The 20,658-nt window shown below is 43.9% G+C and overlaps 1 protein-coding gene and 1 long non-coding RNA gene across 10 annotated transcripts in view; one reads left to right on the forward strand and one right to left on the reverse strand.

Moving 5' to 3' along the window:
• The window catches only part of LOC309808830 (forkhead-associated domain-containing protein 1-like), a gene marked incomplete at both ends in the record, with an annotated part of 1,104,685 nt that overhangs the window by 381,739 nt on the left and 702,288 nt on the right, over positions 1 to 20,658 (reverse strand). The gene's annotated exons all lie outside the window — the stretch shown is intronic.
• Positions 4,529 to 20,658, forward strand: part of LOC309807104 — a 125,475-nt gene continuing 109,345 nt past the window's right edge. For 5 of the 9 annotated variants that reach the window (XR_014294497.1, XR_014294498.1, XR_014294499.1 and 2 more), the window contains exon 1: positions 4,533 to 5,008. This is a non-coding gene — a long non-coding RNA (uncharacterized lncRNA). Of the gene's footprint in view, positions 5,009 to 20,658 lie in introns of all 9 variants that reach the window. The other 4 variants (XR_014294493.1, XR_014294494.1, XR_014294495.1 and 1 more) reach the window with 1 other exon arrangement.

The raw sequence follows: 20,658 nt of genomic DNA on the forward strand, positions 1-20,658 counted from the left end.
CACATATAAGTGAGATCATATATTTGTCTTTCTCTTCTGACTTACTTCACTTAGTATGATAATCTCTAGTCCATCCACGACGTTGCTGCAAATAGCGTTATTTCATTCTTTTTATGGCTGAATAATATTCCATGGTATATATGTACCACATCTTCTTTATCCATTCATCCATCAGTGGACATTTAGGTAGCTTCCATGTCTTGGCTATTGTAAATAGTGCTGCAGTGAACATTGGGGTGCATGTATCTTTTCTTTCTTTCTTTCTTTTTCTTTCTTTCTCTCTTTCTTTTTTTCTTGTCACAAGGCATGTGGGATATTAGTTCCCTGGCCAGAGATGGAACCCATGCTCCCTGCACTGGAAGCACGGAATCTTAACCACTGGACCACTAGGGAAATCCCAGGGTTGTATGTATATTTTTGAATTAGAGTTTTCTCCGGGTCTATGCCCAGGAGTGGAATTGCAGGACCCTATGGCAGCTGTATCTGTTCTCTGCACGTCTCACATCAACCACCTGCACTCCAATCCTTGCTCTCAACGTCATCTTCGGGGAACCCAACCTGTGACAGGGACCTTGACAAGAAGAAATGGCTCAGGGAAAAGCTACCTGCACAGGGAGGAGATAGAGGCCATCGACCCTGGGGTGTGGCGGGGAGAGTGGGCACAGAGATTTGTCATTTCACCCCCGATACTCAGTCCTCCTGGCTGCCCCACTCTAGGTCACCTCGGGATACAGAGGTGACCCGGTTAGAGTCCCTGCCTGTGCAGGAATCTAGGGGCACCAGCGGGTCTGAATAATATTAGTGCAGGGTCTCCCCCACGGCACTGGGGTTATTTGGGGCGGGTCATCCTCTGCTGGGGGCCCCTCCTGGGCACTGTGTGGGGTTCAGCAGCATCCCTGGCCCCACCCATTTGATTCCAGGGGCCTCTCCACCCCAGTAGTGACCACCACAGATTTTCCCAGACATCACCAAAAAACTGGGGGAGGCGGGGGCAGGATGGCCCTGGGTGAGGACAGCTGTGTTGAAGCAACCAGCCTGGCCCAGGGCAAGGTCTGCCCCAATCCCGTCAGAGGCTGCATTTAGAACTGCCCCTTCCCTCTCCCACCTCCCCTGCCCTGCAGTGGTCTCCGAGACATCATCCCCATGTAATCCATCACACCTTCTCAGTTTACTGTCCCCAGCACGTAGAGGAGTGTCTGATGTGTAGTAGATGCTTCATAAATACTTGCTGAATAAAGGAGTTGAATAAAGGGATGAGTGGATGAATGAATGAAGGTTACCGTGGAAGGAGGGGGGAGATTCCCTTTCTGGCTCTCGGGGGTTGGGAGATCAAGTGAGAGATCCGTGCTAAATAGGCTGACCAGCCCTCTGGGGTTCCCCGGGAATGAGGGTTTCCCCACAGTTCCAGCGCTCAAACCTGAGCGGTCCTGGGCAAACTGGGGGTGGGTGTTGGTCACCCTATGTAAACAGTAACAATTCCAACTGCAATAGCAATGGCCAAGGACCTCTAGGGTCTTACTGACCAGGCAAAGTTCTTTACCTGGCGGGGAAGGTGACACAGGAGGGAGGGAGGAGTCTAAGGAAGAACATCCCACACGACAATGTGTGCCAATGGCCCTGGGCTCAAGGTCACACCTGACCAGGGCTTGCTTTTTTTTTTTTCTAGTTTACTTTTTCCCACATGGGTATGCAATTGTCCAAATGCCATTTATTGGAAACTCCTTAATTTCCCCACTTTCTGTCATATCCGGTTCTCACATATCTCCTTCTGGACCTTTATTCTATACCATAGAGCTGTATGTCCCATCCTTGCACCACTAGGGATGTTTCATCACTCTAACGTTATTTTTTATTCATTTATTTTTTTGGCTGTGCCGTGCGGCATGTGGGATTTTATTTCCCTGACCAGGGATTGAACCCGCGCCCCCTGCAGTGGAAACTCGGAGTCTTAATCGCTGGACCTCCAGGGAAGTCCCCAGGGCTTGCTCTGACATCCATCGAATGGTGGCGGGTGGACTCGGGGAGCAGCTCTCTGTGAGCCATCCTGTGTAGAAATGCAGGGTGGAGGGCAGGACAGCTGGAGTGGGAGGGGAAGAGGCGGAGGAGGGAGGGGGGGAGGGCGGGCGAGAGACAGACAGAGAGTTTCCGGAGACAATAGCTCTGGCCATGTCCTAGGGCATGAAAGCTGAAAATAGCTCCTAGTGCCCTGAGCCTTGGAGCCGCAGCCTGTGAGCCAGGGTGACTGGCTCTCCTCCCTGGTGTGTGTGTGTGTGGGTAGCTCTGGGCTTCTCAGGCTGGGAATGGGATGCACGGAGCAGGGACGGAGTAGGGACCCTTCTCTCTGGGACCTCGCGAGCCATCCTTAGCTCACAAAGCTGAGCCACTCCTGGCCCTACGAGTGGGGGGCTTATCCTCCCTGTCCCCTGGATCACACCGCCTCACACACAACTTCCCCATGTGTGCTCCCAGCAGCCAAGAGAATCTGTTTTTAAAAGATTTGGGGGAGGGGGGTAAACATACAAACAAGAGCAGAATGGATACTTTTTCAGAATGGGAATGGCTCTGTGTAACCCCACCCCCAGGGAAACCACAGTCCTGACCTCTAACACCCTTGACGAGTCAGCCTTGGTCTGGGCTTGCGGACCCACGGAAGCTTCCTCATCCCCTCCTTCAGACCCTGTCTCTCCCTCGGCATCTTTGTGTGAAGCACCTGGGGAAGTGGCACTGCTCGGCTGTACTGCTGCTAGAACTCCACCTGGGCTCCACCAGGCTCCAGCCCCCCGCCCTGTGCACCTCTCTGACCCTGAGGCACCTCAGCTGGTAGGAGCGGCATCACCTTCCCTCCCAGGACTTGTGACACTTAAGGGAGACACCGAAAAGACAAGCGTTTGGCTCCCTGGCTGGCAAAGAGCAGGTGCTCAATTGTCATAAGTGTCCGTATCAGTGAGGCTTCTCCAGACAAACAGAATCCATAGGGTGTGTGTGTGTATATACACACACACACATACACATGTACACGCATACAAAAATATACAGCTGTGTATATATGCAGTATGCATACAGACATATACACATATAGTATATGCAATACACACATACATATATACACACATATGTAAAATGCATCGTTTGTATATATACAGTATGTATACACACATACAATACACATATACATATACACTATACATACACACATAAAATGCATAGTTTGTATATATACAGTATGTACACATGCATATAACATATGCAATAGACACACCTAGTACATATATATCATACATATATACACACATACAAAGATATTTAGATGTGTATATATACAGTATACATACATATATAATATATGCAATACACGTACATACATATAGACACATATATACACCTACATATAAAAGCATGTAGCATAAAAATATATATGTACTGTACATATAAATTCATCATATATATACATATATATCATATATATAAGATATATACACATACATATACACAATGTATACACACACATACACACCTATGTGTAAATATGCGCATGTACATACGCATATAAATACATATGCAAGTGTGTCTATATATAGTATATATATATATACATATAATACCTATGCAACATATACACATACAGGTATACAACATATATACCCACCTATATATAAATATACACTGTATACATACATACGTACAGCGTACATATACTGTATATATACACACACCCATATATCAATATATGGGTGTGTGTATATATACAGCATGTTCACATTTATAATATGTATACTATATATATACACATACATACATGTATACAATATATACACACAAATATATAGGCTTGTATGTATACTGTATATAGTACACATATAATACAAACGCACGCACATATAAACATGTGTGTACATATATATAATATGTATACACATATACAAATTAATAGGCTTGTATATATTCAGTATTTTTACATATATAGTTTTGTTTTAAGGAGTTGACTCATGTGACTGTGAGGCAGGCAAGTCCGGGCAGGACTCTGGGCTGGAGACACAGGGAAGAGCTGATGTCCCAAGGCCACTGGAGGAACAGTTCCCTCTTTCTAGGGAACCTCATTTTTCTCTCCAGTCCTTCAACTGATGGACGAGGCCCACCCACGCCGCGGCATTGACAGTCTCCTTTACGCAAAGTGGACCAATTTCAGTGTTAATCTCTTCTGAAAAATACCTTCCTGGCCACATCTGGAATAATGTTTGTGGTTGCCGGGGCCCCACGCAGTGCGCACATGAGATTAACCATCCCCGTGGCGATGATGACACTTTATTTTCTCCCTTGACCATTGTCCCTACTATTCCAATTAAAATGGCAGTGCCACGAGGGCAGGGCATTTCCTTTTTTGCCAGTACTGAGCGTCCGCGGTCTGGTGCCTAGCATAGGCTAAATACACGGCATTTTTGTGAACAGAAGCCGGGATTCCAGCTGTCATATTTAATGAGGAATTATAGTCTTCTTATTGGGGGGGGGGTCACGGTACGGCAAGGGCGGGAGTCGAACCCGCCACCCCAGGCCCCGAGGGGTCTCCTCGGGTCCCCACTTCGGGCCGGTGGGTGTGGCTGGGGGCAGCCGAAGACGTGCGTGCGTGCGTGCGTGAGAGCGGGCGTGTCCACAGGGTGGGCCGCGCGCGCCGCGAGTGGTTCGGCCCGGTCCCCGGCTCATTGTGCTCGCCTCACGCAGGCCTGAGTTCGCAGCAGCGCTGGAGGCCCGGGGCCTGTGACCACAAAGAGGGAGCCGGGGGCCGGACAGGAGCGCGGCGGAGGCGGCTGAGGCCCAGGCCAGGCCCCCTCCCCTCACTGCCCGCCTGCCTGTTTGCTCCGCCCCCGCCGGCGGCGCCGCGCCCCTCCCCCAACCGGCAGATTAGCACGGTGCGGGGGCGGCGCGCGAAGACATGGGGGAGAAGCTGGAGCTGAGGCTGGAATCGCTCGTGGGGGCCGAGCCCGCCGTCTGCCCGTGGCCGCTGCCGTTCTACGTAAGTGCCACCCGTCCCCTCCTCCCGGACCCCCGCCCCTCTTCCCCCACGGCGGGCGCTGAGCCCACCGAGAAACGGAGCCACTCGAGTCGCCAGACCTTCTTTGGAGCCCCCCTTCCCGCCCCGCCGTGGTTCTCCGCGGCCTTTTCCAGCCCCCGCGCGCAGGGTGGGCAGAGGGGAGCCGGCGCCGGCCGGGGGCGCAGACTCGGCCGCGGGGACCCCGCGCTTCTGAGGGGCGCCCGAGCCGGTCTGCGGTTGGCTCTGCAGGGCTGGGGACCCCGGTCTCCCCGGGCCTGGACTGCCGGCGGGCTTGCCCTTCTGTACTTTAGGATTTGACATGTAGGGTTTCTTTTGCCTGGTAGTTTATTCTTAGCGCTGTCAACGTGCTTAGGTTTTTTGTGTTTTTTTTTTGAGGGCACCCTTTCCTCCCTCTCTCCAGTTTTTTGTGTTTCTGTTTTGTTTTGTTTTAGTTAGGCATTTTGTCCCTCTGATCTTGAGTGGGTGGGCTGGCAGGACACTTGGAGAGGAGGCGTGCTGTCCCCTGATCTTGAGTGGCCTTTGGAAAATGACACGCCAAAGGGAAATTTACACACAAGTCCGGTGATTGCAGAAATGCAGGGTGTCCGGCCAGGTGGGCGCCCGGCCTCTCGTCCCCTGTGGCGGCGTGGTGCGCGTGTACCTTGTCTCAGGGTTTACGCTTGGGCCCCGCAGCCCACCTTCCGGAGGGAAAACGCAGCGGGCGGCTTGGGCCGGCGCCCTTTCGTGCGCTCAGCTTGCGGGGGACCGGCCTCCAGGCGACCCGGCGGGGAAGCCCGCGCGACCCGCGCGTGTGTGTCAGTTTTGTGGAAAGTGTGTCGCGGCCGGGGTCGGGACGCTGGGACCGCCTGGAGCCGATGTTGACTCCGAGCCCCGGTTCTCCGCAGTTATCTGAGGTCCGAGGGTTTCCAGCCCTCCACTGCGCACTGGCGCTTTCTATTTTTGCCCTTCCTGTGCCTGGAGGCGCGGCTGAGCCTGGGCTCTGGCTTTTCCGGTTGGGTAACTCCAGGCGGCCCGGGTGGGCGGCCTGAGCAGCAGTGGGCTGGGCGGGGAGACATGCCAGGGGAGGGAAACTGAAAGTGGGGAGAACCTTCAGAACTCCAGCTGATCCACTTGCCTCGCCTCCCCGCCCCTCTCACTGCACTTGTCATGCAGGGGCTGGCTGGCCGGCACATTTTTCAAAATGTAATAACTTGTGTGTCCTTAGTAGCCGTGAAGCATAGTTCACTTGTAGTGCACAGTTGTAGGAGTTTTGATCGCCATCAGGCGGCAGAGCAATCCTGTCATCCCATTTGCTGCCCTTTGGCGCCAGGGTGCCTCTAGCCTCTTGGCCACTAATCTCCTCTCCGTCCCTAAGGTTTTGGCTTTTCCAGAAAGTCAGATAAACGGAACAACAGCATGTAGCTTTTTGATTCTGGCTGCTTTGGCTCAGCAAAACCTATGCGAGATTCCTCCCGGGTTTGTTTTTTTTGCTGTTGTTTTAAATATTTATTTAGGTAGTTATTTACTTGGCTGTGCTGGGTCTTAGTTGCGGCACATGGGATCTTCATTGCCGCGTGCAGTATGTTTTAGTTGCGGCGTGGGGGATCTAGTTCCCTGAGCAGGGATGGACCCCGGGCCCCTTGCATTGGGAGTGTGGAGTCTTAGCCACTGGACCACCAGGGAAGTCCGTCATCCCTGTTGTTGCGGGTATGAGAAGCCACTCCTTTTTCTGGCTGTGTTGTATTCCATTTTCCGTTTGTCCATTCGCGTGCGGGTGGCAGGACTTGTGGGATGTTTCCAGTTTTGAGGGGATCAGGAATAAAGCTGCTGTAAACATCCCAGGGCAGGTTTCCATGTGAACTTGGGTTTTTACCTCACTTGAGAAAATACTCAGGAGTGGGACTGGGGTCTGTGCTAAGTGTATGTTTAACACCCCTTCTGCATCTTAGAAATTGGTATTTTTGAATATTGGAAGAGTTTAGAAATCCACTGTGACCCAGCACCCAGGCACTTGAAACGAAGTTGAAAGTTCATCTGGAGATGGTCACATTGTCGCCGTCACTGTCTTTTCTTCGAGGCAGAGCAAGGCCACAGATGTGTAACCCTTGTAAGGAAGGCCTCGTGTGTCCAGGCCGTGGCAGGACCTGGCTATCTAGTGGTGGGCGGTTCTGCAGTGGAGAGCGTCTTTCCCTTGCTGGCCAGACCTCGCTTGGCAGGGTGCGGGGTGTGCTGCCTGCCTGGCCGGGCGCTCTTTCTGCCGGTCAGCAGCCGTTCCTGGTGTGTCTGTCCTACTACCAGGCAGGCGGTCAGGGGCCCTAGTGACGTGCTCAGCGAGCCGCAGCCTTCCTAAAGCTTTGCGGGTAATGTCTGCTACCCTCCCATTTCTCTGCTGAGGAATTTTGCTTTCTCATGGGAAGTGAGGGGCCAGTACTTTATAAGAGTTCATATTTTGTGATGACTCGATGCTGAATACATTAAGAAAATGGGCTCCTTCCAGAAGGTTAACTTCTCAGAAGGTCAGATTTCGCATGTGACTGCACGTTTGAAATGAGTGAGCTTGTTTGTTCATGGATTCATTCATTCTGCAAGCACCTCCTGGATATTTACAGTGAGTGTTCCAGGGGGCGCGGAGGACAGTAGACAGTATTTTTTTTTTTTTTGAATTTTATTTTATTTTTTTATACAGCATGTTCTTATTAGTCATCAATTTTATACACATCAGTTTATACACGTCAATCCGAGTCGCCCAGTTCAGCACACCACCATCCCCACCCCCCACGGCTTTCCTCCCTTGGTGTCCATACGTTTGTTCTCTACATCCGTGTCTCAACTTCTGCCGTGCAAACTGGTTCATCTGTTTGAGACAGCTTTGTACTTCCCGCTTCCAGGGGCTCTTGTGTGGGCGCTGCGAAGCGGGGTTTTAGATGGTGCAAGGTGAAGGGTGGGCACTAGAACCGGTGCCCAGTGTCCGGGTGTGCGTGCGCTAGATGGGGCGTGTGGCCTAGGACTCCTGCCGGCTCGGTGACCCCGGCCGAGTGCTCTAAGGCTTCTAGGTCTCAGTATTCTCATCTGTAGCATGGGCTGAACAGGACTCACTCTCTCTGGAGGTTACAAGGTCGAACTGTGTTAATGCTTGTAGACCCTACAATGTAGAACACTTAGGACAGTTTGGAGCATCGTTAATTGTTCCACAGATATTACCTGGTCTGTTGAACGACTTTGCCTGGTACACGCCAAAGCGATTAGGAAATTGGTATATCCCAGCTTCATTTCCTTTCCATTAAAACAGGGCTCAGGAAAAAAAATCTGTTTTTCAGTAGTCGTATCATATAGTGGAAAGAACACTGGTGTGAAGGCAGCCTAGGGTTTGAATTCCAGGGCTTATGCTGTCTGTGGCCTGGGCAGGTTACTTTTGAACTGCAATCCCCACACTTGTAAAATGACATTAATAACCACTCTTTCTGTGGGTTCTTAGAATTAATTAAGCAGGTTATGTGTGTAAAGTAGCCTGGCACTTGAATGAGTTGTCAGAACCAAGGGCTGCTGGAGACGATGCTTCTACCCTAGGTAATCTTCCCTTCTACTGGGCGGCAGGTAAGCACAAGCACAGTAGTCAGTGCTCTGGTAGAAGTGAGTTCTGGTGCTACAGAGCACAGAATCTTTCTTTTTAATTTAATTATTATTTTATATTGGAGGATAGTTGATTTACAATATTGTGTTAGTTTCAGGCGTACAGTAAAGTGATTCCGTTATACATATATCCATTCCTTTTCAGATTCTTTTCCCGTACAGTTTGTTCCAGGCCATGGTGTAGAGTTCCCTGTGCTGTGCAGTAGGTCCTTGTTGATGATCTGTTTGATATAGAGTCGTGTGCCTATGTTAATGCCAAAGTCCTAATGTATCCCCCCCCCCCAACCTTCCCCCTTTGCAGAGCACAGAATCTTGGAAGGGAAAGTTCAGGGTAGGCTTCTTGGAGGAGGTGCCATCCTTTCTAAGGATATGTAGAAGCTCCTGGGGTGGCAGGAGGGAGCAGTGTGTGTCAAAGTTTGAGAAATATAAGAAAATATGGCAAAACTAAGGTATAGGACTCAAACTCAGGGTTTGGGAAAGAAATGAGAGTTGATACTGGAAACCTAGTGGGGCCCAACAGAACGGGGCCTTGTTTGTCCTGTCAGAAGTTTAGATGTTTATCCTGAAGGCTGTGGGAAACCCTAAAGAACAGTGAGATGGACTTCTGGTTTAGAGACTCACTTGGACCTCCATGTGCAAGGCACTTGATTGGGTGCAGGGTGAATTGTAATCTAAGGTTCCCACTTAAGTTATAAAAGGTTGGACTGGATTTTGCAGATCTGAGAGAGAATGGGTGGGGCCTGGTGACCAGTTAGAAAAGGGAGGGCAGCAAGCGCGGGTGACGGTTTACAGCTGCATCTTTTTGAGAGATACAGAGCACAGTAGGAAGGTATTGGGGGTGGGGAGAGGATCTTACTTCATCTTCAGTGCTTTAGAGGGGCCTGGTAGACAGGTCTGGGCCCAAGGTTCAGATGTGGGCTTTTGGGGAGGAGAGGTGTTTGAAGGCATGGGAGAGACTTAGGTTACCCACAAGAAGATCCAAAGAATCATAGGTCTGAGGGCTTTTTAAGTGGGTATACTGAGGAAGTTTATAAGCTGAAAGAAAGCAGCCAGCAGAGAAAGGGTGTGGAGATCTAGGAGAGGAAATGATTGTTCATTTGTTTTCAAAAAGCTGAATACTTATCGTGTGCCTGGCCCTTTTCTAGGATCTGGGGTTCTCACCATGTGTTACTTCTTCTGCAAGGACAGTTCAACTCATCCCCTGGTGAAGAGAAGTCAGATTATTCTTTGCATCCCATTCAGGTGTAGGAACTGTTCTGTACCTCTGAAGGGACTTTACTTAACCAGAGTAATAAGTTAGAAATCAAAAGAAGTTAGAGCTGGAAGGGACCTTAAAAGCCACTGTACTTAATTTTGCCTAATATTTTACATTGATTGTAAGAAAAATGCAGAGCCCATTCTCTTCAGAATTCCTTCACTGAACTTTCTTTATGACTTTCATCCAGTGGGTCTAGCTTGTAAATTTTGGCCTCCTCCTAAATTTGCTTCTTCATCCACATTACATTTTGCCCCGACTCTGGCAGAAACTCCTGGGTGGTTTCGCGGCCCCTGGTCTCAGTTCCTCTAAGTTCATCTGCCTACTCGGGTTGAGTGATCTTCTAACATGACAAGATATGCCTAAAATAATGCTGCTAATGGCTTGCCCACACAGAGTTAGTGCATACTAGCCGCCCAGCGTGTGCTCTGCACAGAGGCCTGTAATCTGAACTGTGCTTTGCCAAGCCTCCTGGGGCTCTTTGGCCCTGAGGAAGGGGAGCTTTTTGTGATCACTCCCTTTATCTAGTCGGTCCTTCAGCTGCGGGGCGCCTTTTTCTCATCAGCGGAGGCACCCTTACTCAGCCAGTGGTAGCCCCAGGCCTCATCACCTGTGGGATACAAGCCATGCTCTCTCCCAGGCTTGCTTGGACCAACATCTCTATTTTTATTTCTGTCTCTTCTCACACTTGGACCCCTGGTCTTTAGTCATCCCCACCTGCAGTATTTACAGTGCCCAGCAGGAGTCAGGCTTGAGTGTCTTCGCACAGGTGCTCCCTGTGCAGTTAATGCACCTCCTACTCCACCTCTGCATAGCCTCATCTTTCCAGACTGTACTTCAGGGTTATCATGAAGCCGTCACTTAGATACAACTTTTGGCCTCCATAGGCACTTCTGTGCTTTATCTCATGTGATTGAAATTTTGACTTTATAGATCTTCCTCCTTAATGAGGCTTTAAGGACAGGAGTCATTTCTAATCCTTAGCACAGAGCAGATGCTTTTTAAAGGTGATAAAATGTATGGTTTAAATGACTCATTTTACAATAATTTTGCTTTAGCTTCTGATAGAAATAAAGTTTCCGGATGTTGTGTTCCTGCAATAAGAAATAAAGATGTGACCTTCCAGTTGTGTAAAGCCCATCAATGCTGTGTAAGTGCGTCAGGTGCGCTAAGGAACGTGGAGCCAAGTGGGCTAGTTGTGAGAGAGAGAGACTTAACTATGTTAACAAAGGTAAGCCTTCATTGTGTCCTGCCAACATTTGACAGTTGCTTTTGGGCAAACTAAATTTATAAAATTTTAAACTGTTCCTCCCCATTAAAGGGATTGAATATTTGGCCACTTTGGTGCACCTGTGTCTTGCGAATTGTCCAATTGGAGATGGAGGTTTAGAAAGTGAGTTTCAGTCTTGTTTAAGTCTCTTCCCATCAGACTGGTCTCGTGATTTCCTACACACCATGTTACTTCCTGTCTACCTTTCCTTGGTGTTGTTCATGCGTGGATTGTCTCCTGTACCTGCTCAAACCTTGGTCCATTCTCATTTGTACCATGGAAGTTTGTCATGCCGGATACTGTCAGAACTAATTTTACTTAAGTTTGTGTTAAGGTGCAAAGCACACGTTTTGTATATTATCTGTTTTTTGTGTTTGCTTATATTTTTATGGTTTCTCTTCAAGAAATATTATGAGTAGGGAAATAACAAGACGTAAAGAGAAAAAAGTCATCATTCTCTTTTAAGTTGTTAGAACACCTACCTGCAATCATAATGCACTGTGGTATGTGTTAAAATAGGAAATATGTGTCATGTCCCGTAGGAGCAGGAAAGTCAGTGGTGTTAGTGAGGGTGTGTCATGGAAGTAATCACAAAGCAGGTGACTGCTGGTTGGGGTCCTGAAACATTAGCGTGTGTTCCCTGTGTCCAGTAGTGGTCTGGAGAGGTCAGGAAGCGTGCCTTTCAATTTGAGGGAACAGAGGGTTTGAGGTCCTCTCTGTTCTATTGCTCTAGTATAGTATACTGCATAGCAGCTCATAAAATACTGTGTTTATAGTTGATATTTAAATCGCTGATTGATCATCAAGATTGGGATGTATCATTGGAAATGAAAATAGGAAGAGTCTTATGCTTTTTAGGTTTTTCCTTTTTTTCCAATGTCTCAGAAGGCTCTTTGATGGGGGACTTTTTATTCTCCCATACAATTGCATGAATACTTATACCCTGGCACTTATTTTAATGGCATTTTCAATTTATAAATGTCTCTGAAACACATACTGTAAACTATTTGAGGGTAATGACCATGGCCATTGATGACACATCTTAAATGTGCATCGTGTTAATATTTGAGTGTCAGGTGGTCTACCATCAGTGCTTCCTTTCACCCAGTTTTCTTCCTCATTTCCTTCTCCAAATTTGTCTCATTTTTCTACTCTCCCTTTTGCTTCTCTATTCTTGCTTTCTCTTTCCCATTGCATGTGTCATTCTTCTTCTTTTTCTTCTTCTCCTTCTGACTTCATTATTATGGCCAACCAAAACCTTTTCTAGGATTGTCTCTATCTTCCTTTCCTCTTCATTGCCATCCACAAACTCTTAGAGAATATTCTTGCTTGACTCCCTTACTTCCTAGCATACCCATGTACTTCCTGGTCACTTTAGAACATTGAAAAGGGTTGGAATTTTTAAAAATAGGTAATTATAATCAGTCTTCTTTCACCTCTGGCATAAGACTCTTCTTCCTCAATCTGACTATTCTTAAATCTAGAAGTACTCCAGCTCATTGGTCTCCCTTACCCCCATGTTTAGGCCAAAGAACTTGTGAAACCTTAGCCCTGTTTAATACTTGAATTTATCAAAACATAAGAGGGCTAATTCTGCCTAAGGGCACCAAAGAAGAACAAAGATGCCACAAATAAACGTTTAGTCCAGATTTATAATGGACTCTTAAGTGCCTAGTTGAGTGCTAACCGTTAACTCACTTGAACACCAGGGAGGTCATGACACAAACTAACATGTTAATTGTATAGACACTTCACTTCACCATTCCTCAATGTAGCTGATAAACTGCATCCAGTTAGCTTAAATAACATGAATGATGAATTTCCCTGTGTATATAAATTGGGAGTTTCTAAAGTTTTCTTTTTCCCTTTGTACAACTACTGACTGGCACCTCGCTTGGTCAGTGCAATAGGAAATGATGACTAAGAAACACATTGTCTCAATATCAGTGGACATAATGTCCTAGTAGTCTATAAAAATCTCAAAATTCTTAATCTAAAAGGTAGGTCTGCCAATCTTATATCCTTTTCCTTTGTTAACGTAAGTATCCAATCTATGAAGGTCTCAGTTTCCTTACTTAGAATACGAGGTGGATAGATTTGCTAATATCTAGGGACCTTTCCAATTTTAATATTCCCTAGTTATAAGGGCTGAGCCAAATACAATGGCTCCCTTAATCATTAACCTCGCTCATGATGAAAGTTATCAGCAAGTTCTACTTGTAAGAGATCAAACATTCATATCCATGTATATTGTAGCACATTGACTTTTACAGAACTCCAAGTAACACAACATAGTTACATTCATAGACTTAAGGTCACTGTGGTATACTTTACAATTTTTCTTTTCCCTAGGAAGGAAATGTAGATCCCTAGGAAGGGATTTCTTTCTCTGCCTTTCAGTAATGTAAGCCTTTTATTATCTCTTGGATCCTAAAAATGGGTAGGGTTTTGGCAGGTGGAGCTTAGGACAGACATTCCAGGTGACAGGGACAACAGGAGAAAGGGCAGAAGGAAGAATGGATTTTCAGAAAGACTTGATATCTTACATGATGAGAGCAGCATTTCACAATCTCTGTCCTGCAGAACACTGGTTTTAGATGATGTTAATGTAGTTACAAGACAGAAGCATTTGGGAAGAGCTGTACTCTACATCCCGACATGAAATTCAAGTTTCACTTTGTTACATTACATACTCTGAAAAGTTTTGGAGGAAGGAATTGATTTATTTTTGTTTAATTCAGTCTTACTCACAGTTACTTGACAAACCTATATTCAGCTGATGGGACTGTATTTTGTGAAAGGCCAATCGGAGAAATGGTGAGATGGAGCTTAGGATATTTCTCTGTTGGGACAGGCATGTGATTATTTTTCTTATAATTCTTTACTGTTTGTCGTAACAATTGTTACTTTGCAGGAGTGAGTTTTTTTTTTTTTACATCTTTATTGGAGTATAATTGCTTTACAGTGTTGTGTTAGTTTCTGCTGTGTAACAAAGTGAATCAGCTATATGCATACATATATCCCCAGGATTCAGTTTTAAGCCCTCTGTTTTTACCTGAGTTATTGGGAATCTTAGAAAGCTCAACAGTCCTGGAGTCTTCATCTCTGATGTAGTTTCCAGAAGCTCCTGGCACTTACCACTATTTCCTCTTGATTCTTTTCCTCCGACTTCAGACTTCTTACGATTGATTATGAGCTGATGGTTTTCTCAGCCTCTAGTGTCAAAACCAGCTACCTCACTCATCTTCATTGTCTCAGTTACAAGGTGCAATATTTCCCATGTTTATATGTGTCAAAATATAAGTCAGGGATTGATACATAGCATATGCATAATAAAAATTGTATTTCTTTTTTTTCTTTGTTCAGAGGTATCCAAACACTGGCCAAGTTCTTAAATTGAAAGTAGAGTGATCTAACTGATTCAGCTCATCCAACCATCAATGTTGAATATTTGTCTTTTTTCTTACACATATTTCTTGTATTCCAATTGTGACATTCTAGAGCACAGTGAGTACATTTATAACTTATTACTGCATTACTACCTTGGCTATTCCTTGACCAAAATTTACTTCATACAACTGACAGCCTAATTAACCTACTAGAGTTTTTTTTAATGTACGCATACATTAAAAAAAAAACTCTAGTAGGTTAACTGCATTGCTAATAACTGAATTTTTACATCTCTATGCACCCATGTATGCAACACCAGATCAAGATATTATAAAATATTTCTAACACCCTACACGGTTCTCTGTTACTTCTTTCTGTTCCATACTCTCCCAGGGCAACACCTAAGCTGACCTCTATCACCATATATGACATACATGGAAAGACACAGTGTGTATTCTTTGGTATCTGGCCTCTGGTTACATATCATTATATCAGTAGTTTATTGTTTTATTGTGTTTTCCTGATTTTTTAAACCTAGACATTCATACAGTGTCAAAGTACCACTGAGTTCTTCATATTATTATGCTGACCTCCACCTTCAGGGGCTTTCCACAGTCTTCCATGTGTCTTTGCACCTACATTCTCTTCCATCTAATTATGTTTCATTTAACCAACCTCAGCCAGCCTTCCTCCATATTCCCCAACACGTAGCAGTCCTGTGTTCAGCCAGTTTTGTCCCCTATTCCATAAGCCCTTTGTGCCATTCCTGACACTGTGCCTGTTCCCTGCCCGGAAGGCCTGTTCCCTACCCTCTATATACTTGTTCAAGACTCAGTTTAAATGCTACCTGTTCTGAGAAGTCTTCTCAGAAGAAGCCAGTACTTTTTGGAATCCTTCTTTAATGAAATCCCATAGCAAGTGTAATCTGTCCTCCCTGATCTGGTATTTAATTATCCATTGTTCCTATCATATAGTGTTTGTTTTCCTTGTGTGCTGTTATTATTTATTGAAGCAGATTACAGTGACTTGAACCAGGAACTGGGTCATTTTCCTCTTCATTTTAGCGCAAGTTTCTGTGATATGAAGTTAAACTCTTTTTCCCTCACTTCCCATTCACCCTCAGCAGTTGTTAAACATGAAGTACAAGTGAAACTTATTGGTTAACAGGTTTTTGTGGTCCTTGGTTCTGGTCCCTAGGTCTAAGCTGCACTTCTGTAGTGCTAATTTGACTGATTTCTTAATTGTCACATAACTCAGGCATTAACTAAATCATTACAAATTTAGCTACATATAAGATAGTATAAGAAAAACCCAGTGGATATCAAAAGTTTTGGCCTGGAGGAGAGTGTTGTATGAGTCCTAGTTTGGTGGGACTCACACTTAATGATCGAGCCTTCCAATATTCCACTGTAAGTAAGAAAGAGGTATGCAAATATATGGTTAATATTTAACAGTGTTGATAGAAAAGAGAAGAGAGAAAGGGATGACAGATACTTTGAGGGCCTTTTAGAATTCATGAACGATTATGATTGGATGGGGAAAAAGAAGAACCGAGGGCTAACCTCCCACAAGTGAGGTCAGGAAAGAGAGAAGGGCTCATCTGGTATGCAGGTAGAGAGGTTTGACCTACAGAATCTTAGAAAACCTCAACAATCTGAGCAGCGTTGGCAAGAGGCAAACTAAAGGGCTAACAAAAGTCTGCAAAAGTCTCACACAAAGAACTCTGGCATGGTGTTCATCATCTAGCTAATCCTAACATGCAGACATTTATGAGAGTAAAGTCAGGTCTTTACCAGAGTGGGTTTCTTATTTGGGCAACTGGGTCAAATGAAGAAAGGCAGGTGTAGGCTGCCAGAGTAATAAATAAGGAGAGGAAAAACAAAAAGAATGAGACATATCATTCATCAGTGATTTCCCCCCAGTATTCTTAGCCTCCAGCTTATCTCCATCTTACTGCTAACACAGGAACTAGACCGAACAGTGAGGTAAAAGGTCTCTACAGAAACTGAGGTAATATAGAAAATAAAAAATAAAACATAAAATTGTAAATTTTCTTCCTAGGGGTAATTGAGATGATAGTTCAATAATAACATAAGATCAGGTGAAGTCTACAGCTTTTAGAAAAGCTGTACAAAGTAAGAAAACATCTGTTCGCTGGCATCTGAATGTTAGAGAGACACCAAGACATGTGGGCCAAGTTGTGGAGAGAAGGGAAACACAGACGCAAGCTTGACATTTGGTGCAGCTTTTCTCCTTTGGGCATTTGCTGATTCAAATCTTACAGCCTAGGAACTGAAAAGCCAAGGAGTTCAAAAGACTCTAACCACAGAAGCCAAAGGGCAACAGCTCAAGCTAAAGGCAACAACTAATGGAATGAGAAGCTAAGTGTATCTTTAGTCTCACAGGGCTGTGGGAACCATTACATTTAAAGCCTAACAAATACAAGGGTAGCTGGGAACAGGGAGAATCCGAACTTTCACATGGTAATCCCAAATGGCAACACCCGTAGGGAAGGACAAGACAGAAATAGACCAACCTTCACACAGACTGAAAAATGGCTTTGAATGAGCTCAAACTGAGAATGGACTAAGGTTACCAGTCCCTATAGTAAGTGTCTGCCTTGGGCCAAAGTAAATCTTTTCAAGAGAACAATAACAACATCCAGAATGTGGAGGTATCTTTATAGTTTCCTAAAATAAGTTAAGCCCAATTTTAGTATAAAAAATAATTGGACATAACCAGGAAAAAGACTAAATGATCAAAAGTTCAAAAAAAGAAGAAAGAAAGAAAAAAGACAACATAAATAGACACAGCAGGACAAGAGTTAGCAGGCCTTGGTTAAAAAAAAAAACAACAAAACTACTATGGTTAAACAAAGAAAATAGACACATGGCAAATAAGCATATGAAAAGATGCTACACATTCCATGTCATCAGTGAATTTTGAGTTAGAACAATAATGAGATACCACTACACACCTATTTAAATGGCTAAAATCCCAAAACTGAAATACCGAAGTTGGTGATGATGCAGAACAATTGGAATTCTCATTTTTGGCTAGTGGGATACTTGGCAGTTTCTTACAAAATAAACGTACTTTTACCATACAGTGATCTAGTAATCCTGCTCTTTGGTATTTACCCATAGGAACGGAAAAGTTCTGAAAAGTTATGAAAGTAAGAGCCTTTACAGTGAGAAAATTCTATGATTCTATGGTTTTTCAACTCATTAATTTGTGTAGTTCATCCATTTTACTCATTGTATACACTTAAGTATATTGTTCCTTGAAATGGCCATTCAAAGTTGTTTCCTGTGCCACACACTATGAATGTTAGGGTTGGTCCTGTGTAAATTTTACCCCCATTGAATTAGTATTAACCCTAAACAAGCAGCTTTCTTCCATAAGGAAACAAAAAAGAGGTTCAGAAATGTCCAAACTAAGGTTTTATAAAACTGTGTTATCAAATCTTATTTATCAAAAAACTTCAAACATAGCAGTATGAGTTCCCATATACCCTTTACTCAGCTTCCCCAAATGTTAACATTTTCTATTACTAGAGTATAATTATTGAAAGCAGAAAGTTTACATTGTCACAATGCTACTAACGATTTATAGACTCGTATTCAAATATTGCCTATTGTCTTGTGGTCCAGATTCAAATCTAGGATCCCTTATTGCATTTGCTTGTCATATCTCCCCATTCTTCTCTAATCTAGGATAGTTCCTCAGTCTTTTTTTTGTCTGTTATGACCTTGAACTAATGGAAAATCCTAGCCAGTCATTTTGTAGAATTTTTCTCAAATAGGGTTTGTTTGATATTTTCTCATGGTTAGACTGAGGATATGTATTTCTTGACAAGAACACTTCAGGAGAGATATGCCATTTTCAGTACATATTAGAGGTACAAATATTAGAGGTATGTCTCACTACTGGGGATATTAACTTTGATGACTTAGTTATAATGATAGCTGCAAAATCACTATTTTTCCCTTTGTAATTATTTGAGATTGTTCAAATATTCTGCTTCTTGTTTAATTTTCGCATACTAATTTTAGCATCCATCAATAATTTTTGACTCCACCCATTACTGTGGTGTTTGATGATTGTTCATTTTCTATTCCCATCATTCCCTCTACCTTTATTAACTATAATTTGAGTATAAGAAAGAGCTATTCTTCTCCTTCATTTATGTATTTATCTGGTTATTTGTTCATATATATACATACATCAGTGTGAACTTGTGGATATTTATTTTATTCTACGGGTTAAAATTTATTACTATCATTAATAGTTTTGTTTCTCAAAGTGTTCCATATTTGGTCACTGGTACTCCTTCCAGCTGTCTCCTATATTTTTCCTACATGGCCATACAATTTTTGGAGTAATATCTTATTTTCTGACACCACAAAATGCTCCAGACCCATCTTTTACTTTCCTCTGTCTCAGCCTTGAATCAGTCATTTCTCCATGGAGTTCTTGTTCCTTGCATTAATAATGGTATTCAGAAACCAGAATCTTGGTATGAGGTGGATTTATCACTATCCAAGCTACCTCATTGTGTTTTCAGCAGAGAGAGCTAAAAATATATATACGAATACATAAAAATATACAAGTATCTCTATTTTCATATTATCTATCTGGGTGTGTGTGTATACACACACACGTGTGCACACACACACATTATCTATCATCTATCTACATATATATATAACTTCAAATTGATATATGAATTCAAATTGATACCTTGATTCCAATCCAACACCACAGGGTTTATTCTAGCCTCCCTTACCCTTTCCTTATTTGTAACTCTTTTCTTTAACAATTAGAAACCTGATTCTCATTATTTGCAGTCTATTTATTCATTTGCTCAATTCTGGAATACACATAAAATATTTAAAAATCATTAACCTGTACACGTGTGAAAAATAAATTTACTAACGTTCAATATTTGTGTACATTTCTTTTTTTTTTATTAGTTGCTGCTTTATAACAAAGTGAATCAGTCATACATATACATCTGTTCCCACATCCCTTCCCTCATGCATCTCCCTCCCTCCCACCCTCCCCATCCCACCCCTCCAGGCGGTCACAAAGCACCGAGCTGATCTCCCTGTGCTCTGCGGCTGCTTCCCACTATCTATCTACCTTACGTTTGGTAGTGTATATATGTCAATGTCTCTCTTTCGCTTTGTCACAGCTTACCCTTCCCCCTCCCCATATCCTCAAGTCCATTCTCAAGTAGGTCTGTGTCTTTATTCCCGTTTTACCCCTAGGTTCTTCATGACATTTTTTAAAAATTCCATATATATGTGTTAGCATACAGTATTTGTCTTTCTCTTTCTGACTTACTTCACTCTGTATGACAGACTCTAGGTCTATCCACCTCATTACAAATAGCTCAGTTTCGTTTCTTTTTATGGCTGAGTAATATTCCATTGTATATATGTGCCACATCTTCTTTATCCATTCATCCGATGATGGACACTTAGGTTGTTTCCATCTCCGGGCTATTGTGAATAGAGCTGCAATGAACATTTTGGTACATGTCTCTTTTTGAATTATGGTTTTCTCAGGGTATATGCCTAGTAGTGGGATTGCTGGGTCATATGGTAGTTCTATTTGTAGTTTTTTAAGGAACCTCCATACTGCTCTCCATAGTGGCTGTACCAATTCACATTCCCACCAGCAGTGCAAGAGTGTTCCCTTTTCTCCACACCCTCTCTAGCATTTATTGTTTCTAGATTTCTTGATGATGTCCATTCTGACTGGTGTGAGATGATATCTCATTGTAGTTTTGATTTGCATTTCTCTAATGATTAATGATGCTGAGCATTCTTTCATGTGTTTGTTGGCAGTCTGTATATCTTCTTTGGAGAAATGCCTATATAAGTCTTCTGCCCATTTTTGGATTGGGTTGTTTGTTTTTTTGCTATTGAGCTGCATGAGCTGTTTATAAATTTTGGAGATTAATCCTTTGTCAGTTGCTTCATTTGCAAATATTGTCTCCCATTCTGAGGGTTGTCTTTTGGTCTTGTTTATGGTTTCCTTTGCTGTGCAAAAGCTTTGAAGTTTCATTAGGTCCCATTT

The sequence above is a fragment of the Mesoplodon mirus genome (genome assembly GCF_964341445.2).
Source record: "Mesoplodon mirus genome assembly, chromosome: 7".
In the NCBI taxonomy this organism is placed as follows: Eukaryota; Metazoa; Chordata; class Mammalia; order Artiodactyla; family Ziphiidae; genus Mesoplodon; species Mesoplodon mirus.